This window comes from Lupinus angustifolius, chromosome LG04, assembly GCF_001865875.1.
Source record: "Lupinus angustifolius cultivar Tanjil chromosome LG04, LupAngTanjil_v1.0, whole genome shotgun sequence".
Lineage (NCBI taxonomy): Eukaryota > Viridiplantae > Streptophyta > Magnoliopsida > Fabales > Fabaceae > Lupinus > Lupinus angustifolius.
In genome coordinates this window covers 20,897,637-20,904,099 of record NC_032012.1, presented here as the reverse complement: position 1 = coordinate 20,904,099, position 6,463 = coordinate 20,897,637, and the positions used below count along the sequence as shown (strand labels likewise).

The 6,463-nt window shown below is 32.2% G+C and overlaps 1 protein-coding gene across 1 annotated transcript in view; it reads left to right on the top strand.

Annotated features, from left to right (window-relative positions):
- LOC109346166 (F-box protein SKIP23) overlaps nucleotides 1–3,345 on the top strand; it is an 18,793-nt gene extending 15,448 nt beyond the window's left edge. Inside the window, exon 2 of the mRNA XM_019585576.1 lies at nucleotides 3,335–3,345. The gene's annotated coding sequence lies outside the window, so the exon portion shown is untranslated. The remainder of the gene's footprint in view (nucleotides 1–3,334) is intronic.

The following is a 6,463-nucleotide window of genomic DNA, read 5'->3' as shown; positions in this document are numbered from 1 at the left end:
GGGGGGAACAAATATTGTGTAAATTTTTATGTTGGTTGAAGATTGAGAAAGAATTCAAGCAGTGAATGAATGACATGTAAGGGATAATGCAATGGACATGAGTGAGTTGCAAGCTAATGTGAAAGAAATTCAAATTATGATGAAATAATGTGTCAAATGGTCTAGTAAAGTTAAAGTTATGGTTGTAGCTATTGTATTGTGTTTTATTTGTTGTTAGTGTTATATGGATGTGTATTTTGAAGTAGATAGTGTTTGAAGAGGTTGTTGTTTAAGGACAATTGGTGGAAATCATGTTTATGTATTCAAAAGTGATTATCAATAAAATGAAATTATGATATTGTTTGTTCAAGTTTTAAGGGTGTTATATGATGAGTGACCTTAATGATGTAAATAAAACCTCCATGAGGTATCATATATAAAGCAAATATTGTATCCGTTGGGGATGTTTGAAATATGTTATTATATGAAGTCTCATATTGTCTAGCATTAGAATAAAGTAGAATATCAATGTTATATATTGGACTCAGGTCCCTTGTTATAATGTGCACCAGATATAAGCACCAAATAGAAATACCTCATTGGCAGGTGGGTCCATGAGTGTGCTAGGATGTGTAATCCTTATTCTCTAATAATATCTTGGTAGTCGCTCAACGCTCCTGGGGACGTAGGCACAATTGGTTGAATTCTGTTACCAAATTCTCTTGTTTCTTCTCTTCTATTTATGCACATTATTTGATTGCTTATGGCCAACACTACACAATGATCGCTTCCGTTGCACCAATAATTGGTATTAGAGCCAATTGTTAGATGACTCTTAACCCATACGTCAGATAATGGCTAAAGAGGGTGAATGCATGATGGCTAGACAAGGTGCATCAAAGATATTGATAAAGATAGAGTAGATGAGTTGAAGGAGAAGAAAACATAGTGGAATGTGAGGGCGATATATGTTGATCCAGAATCCCAGAAATTCATGTCTTGGATTAGGATCAAGGTGGAGATGAGGACTCATGTGTTGAGTTTGGCCCTAAGACAGGTGCTGACAATATATCTCTTGATATTGGGAGATGATCTCATTTGAGATGAGAAGTGGAATATCCTAATGGTGTGTCTGAGACATCATAAAGAATAATATTAATTGTTAGCAGATCCACAAAAGCATTGAGGCGCTGTATGACTTTGATGTAGGGTGTAACATATGCATTGGCTTTGATGCAAGATGTAACACGAGCATTGGAAGAAATGCAGGATGTGACATGGACATTGACTTGGATGCAAGTATGTGACACATGCATTGGTTAGCATTGATGCAAGGTATGTGTTGTGGGTATACTCCTTATGGTGGAGTATGATAGTTCTTTTGAACTAGTATTGTAGGAGTAGACAATGGTGGTAGTGGTTGAGGCTTTCCAAGGAAGCTCTAAGGTTCAGTTTGACTGAGTATTGAAGAGAATGATTGTTGGTGAACTTTTGTGTAGATGTTTCAATATATCGAAAGACTTCATAACAATATGTGGCTCGACGTGTTCCTTTTGATGGCGGTACGAGAAACTATACTACAAGTTTGGAGAGCTACACTCTTGGTAACATCGTCAAGGATACTGAGAAGATCTATGTTGTAGTGGAGCAAGGAAATAGAATTAGACATTAAACAAGGTGAAGTCATATATTCGATAAGGTGGAGATTCTTGTCTAGATTTTCTAAGGACCGGGATATTCGTCTATTTAAATCAAGATGGAGATTGTTGGGGATGTTTGAGATATGTTATTATATGAAGTCTCACATTGCCTAGTATTAGAATAAAGTAGAATATCAATGTTATATATTGGACTCAGGTCCCTTGTTATAATGTGCACAAGATATAAGCACCAAATAGAAACACCTCATAGGTAGGTGGGCCAATGAGTGTTCTAGGGTTTGTAATCCTTATTCTCTAATAATATCTTGGTAGCCGCTCAACGCTCCCGGTGATGTAGACACAATTCACCGAATCCCGTTACCAAATTCTCTTGTTTCTTCTCTTCTATTTATGCATATTATTTGGTTGCTTGTAGCCAACACTATGCAACAATCGCTTCCGCTGTACCAACAGTATCCATTACAAACATCATATTATATCAAATACAATATTTCCATCAAAATAAAATAGTTCAACAAACATGTTATATCTAATCATTACAATAGTTTCATCAAAAAACAGTTCAGCAAAATAAAATCAAATATTTTCATCATTTCTTGTTAGCATCCTTTCTTGTAGTTCTTGGTGTCCTGAATCTTAAAGATTGTGTTGGTGGTGTTAATTGAGGATGAAATACATTTAGTTGGAATTGTTGTTTTGGTTTGCAGTTTCTCTTCTCAAAACAAGTGGTTTGCAAGTGATTCTAGGGTTTCATATTCAAATTGAAACAAATAGAAGAAAATATTTTAGTACCTGAAGATAATATTATGTCCGAATTAAATCTCTAGTTTTGATATTTACCAAATATCCCAATTAATTATTTTGTTTTCCAAACTTCACACATATTGTTAGTGATGTTATTCACTCTGGGCTAATGTCTATAATATGTATTCATCCATGAGATAAGCTTAATGTTGTTTAGATAAGTTCATGTCATTAGATGTTTGTTCTTCAATTTTGTTATATCATCGTTAAATTCATCAATTGTTGTCCATTTGGCTAATTCACAGACAAATCCTATGAGCTCTTTTCTTTAAAAGATTTGATGAGGTTGTCCTAATGTGAAGTACATAATTTATGTGATGTGCACCTGGCATAATCTCATTAATATCATACTAGCAAGTTACTCATGCGACGGGGCAGTATTTTTTGCAGTGTGATTAAGAATACACATATTATATGTGTATTCATATGGTTAAGAACACACGTGTTTCTCGTGCATTCATATGGTTAAAAATGCACGTGTTATCTTTACATTTGTATTATTAAGAACATGCATGTGACCTATGCATTCATATGGTTAAAAAACAAACATGTTACCAGTACATTTGCATTGCTAAGAAAATACATGTTACATGTGTATTCGCATAGTTAAAACACACACCCTTACATTCGCATTTATTAAGAATACAATATTACTCTTGTATTTGTCTATTCAAACATATAAGGAAAATAAATGACAATTTCAAATTTGAATTTTCTAATGAAAATATGAAACTGAAACATGATACTATGTGATTTTTTTAAATAAATATTTTAAAGGTGGTAGAAAATGAAATGATTTTTCAATTTCAAAATTTATTTTTTTAATGAAAATATGGGAAATCAAATCGTGATAGAATATGAGTCTTTATTATTAAAAATATATTCAAAAGTCATAAGAAACTTCATTTTCGAATTTGATTTTTTAATTATAATAGGGAAAAATTAAAATCCAAATAATCTGAATTGTGATATTAAAATTCAGTGATGAAAAATACAATAATTCTTAGAGTAATAGTAAACATTAAATAGTATAGATGCATCAATACAAATAATGAATGAGATGAAATTGTATAGTTTTTTCAATTTAAATTAAACAACTACATAAGGGAATGTGAAGGGATTATATTAAGATTTTGTTACTAAAAGTGAGATCATAATATCAGATAATAAAAATATTAATTTGTCGAATAGTTAGTTTTATGATAATATATTATTAGTGATTTGAAATTGGTTAGGTGTCTACACTTAAATCAATAATTAGTAATTGTGAGAAGGTTGGAGAAATAGATTTGTTTGGTCTTATTGAGTTATTGATGAATCAACTGCTCAAATTTGATAGTATAATTGTTAATGGAGGATATGTTAAATTATTGAAAAAATGTAGGTGAACATATTTACACATTTAAGTGAGAAAAAATACATAATTTTTTTTATTTGTTTCAAATCTTAAATGATGTATTAATCATCGATTGCAAATTTCTTAGAATGAAATTGAGTTATTGTTTATTATTCATATTTAAATTGCATTTGTGATTTCTCCTCTCAGATTCATTTCATTTGGTCTGCACATATATTTTTTGGGTTATGATGATAGTAATGAATCATTTATTTTGAAGGTTAAAAATTTTCAAGTATGCAAGAACTCTTTATATATTTAAAATTAAGAATTGTATGATTAATAATAGCAATAAGGTGGTCATGCCTCAAATTTAACTTTCAAACACTCATTGTAGTAGTACTTTTTAAAAAGAAAACATGAATAGTAAACTCAATTGTTATTTCTAATTTTCAATTCGAATGAACCTACAAACACATATGATATGAATGAACAACTCAACTTCTGGATTCCACTGTATCTAGTATTGTGAAAATAATGTGGAAACATAAAATGAATATTGTGAATCTTCATTGCTTAATTAAAGGATTACAAGTCATGTGCTTATATACACAATATAAAGATAACTTGTGATACAAGTAACAACTTAACAAACTCTTAACAAACTAACTAAGATATTAATCACATGTGTAAAATGTGCAAAATGTGTCATGGTAGCTTTGATCTCCAATAGCATCCCTCAAGCTGGAGGGTAAATGTTAATGACTCTAGTTTGATAATTTGATTTGATAGCAATGTGATGGATCAGAATCTCGATCCTCATGTGATTGGATTTTCTCAACCACTTGATTATTTTCGTGGTCATAAATCTTGACCATATTCCCATGGGGTTTTTCATGGTTTTACATTGTTGGAGGATTCTTTGAGTATGCAAAAGAACCCAAGAAAATGCATCTCTTCTTGTTCTTTGGACAAGATTGATATTGTGATGATTAGAGTGTGTATGGTTATTGATCTTGTTGTTGTTGTTGATTTTGTTGATCTTATTGATCTTGCTTTCCAAGATAGCTTTATTTTCCAATAAAAACAAAATGCTCCAAAATGAAGTAAAAGATGCAAGGCTGTTAATGTTGGCCTCTTACCACAAGCCACTTCAAGCACAACCACACCATAGCTGGAAGCTGGACAAAAGTTTTGTGCCTCAAACCAGCAATGATGGACAACTCAGACAAAAAACTCAGTATTTCCTTCATGTGAGTGCTTTGATCTTTTCACAACAGCAATTGTTTTAGAAGATATAAGGAAAGCCTTATACATAGTGCCAAAAGATCCATGACCTACTATCCTGCTAGGATGAAACTCTCTAGTAGCAGATTTCAACTCTTTGTAAGCAAACTCCCTACAATGGAAACACTAATCGCAAGCCTCTTGCTATGTCTATTCTTGATAAAACTTGATCCATTGACCTCACCAACAATTACAGTACTTATAGAGTTATCAGAAACATTGTGAGGATGCAACCTCTTGGCTTCTTCTTTCAGCTTAGCAAAACCCTTTTTCTCAACTTGGCTTCTTTGACAATTTGATAAGAATGAAGCACATCTTTCCACATGATCAAATCAGTCAACAACTACCCAACACCATAATCTAATTAACTTCCATTCTCTTTTTCAATCTCTTGAATCTCATCATTAATCTTGGATTCAGAAAGAGGGTGTGAAGGGTTGATGTTTTCTTTGGTGGAATTGAATGATGTGTTGTTCAACACGTGAAGGTGTGTTCCTGTTATTTGTTAAGACTTCTCAGCATTTCAAGCCATCTTGGTCTTCTTGGAGATGAAAACTGAACTAATAAAGAAAGCCAACATACAGTTTGATGAGGCTACAATGAGTGACTTGCTTAAGAGATCTTCCATGGAAAATCTTGACGTGGAAGTGTGGTTTTTTTTGATGAAGGAGTCATTGATGAATGAGTCTTTGATGGTGACTTTACTCATTGACCTTCATAGTGAAGAAATGAATAGCAGCAAAGCATAAACAAGTTCAACTTTTGCTTTGCCATGAATGAATGAATGAATGAGGTTTGAATAATTGTAGAAAATGCGCAGCGTGACCAAAGCCTTCAGGATGAAGGCTCTGATACCATATTGCGAAAATAATGTGGAAACATAAAATGAATATTATGAATCTTCATTGCTTGATTAAAGGATTACAAGTCATGTGCTTATATACACAATACAAAGATAACTTGTGATACAAGTAACAACTTAACAAACTCTTAACAAACTAACTAAGATATTAATCACATGTGTAAAATGTGCAAAATGTATCATGGTAGCTATGATCTCCAATATCTAGTAATTGTTAGGTATCAGTGGCGGAATACACCTAGAAGGGGGGGTTGAATAGGTGTGGTGAAGCTCAAGTTCCACTTTTCTGGTTTTTTACAGAATTGCTAAAAAATGCCTAGTTAATCGATTAACCAGTGGGCTTAATTGATTAAATCTAAACAAAACCAGAATGATCAGAACAACAATTTGCACGGTTATTAACAAACACACAAACAAATATACAACAGATACTTTTGTGCAAGATTAACAAGAACATAGCAAGGAACAAGTATGAAAAATATTAGCTCCAAACACGCATTAAAACATCTTGAAATATAAAAGAGAAAAGGATAG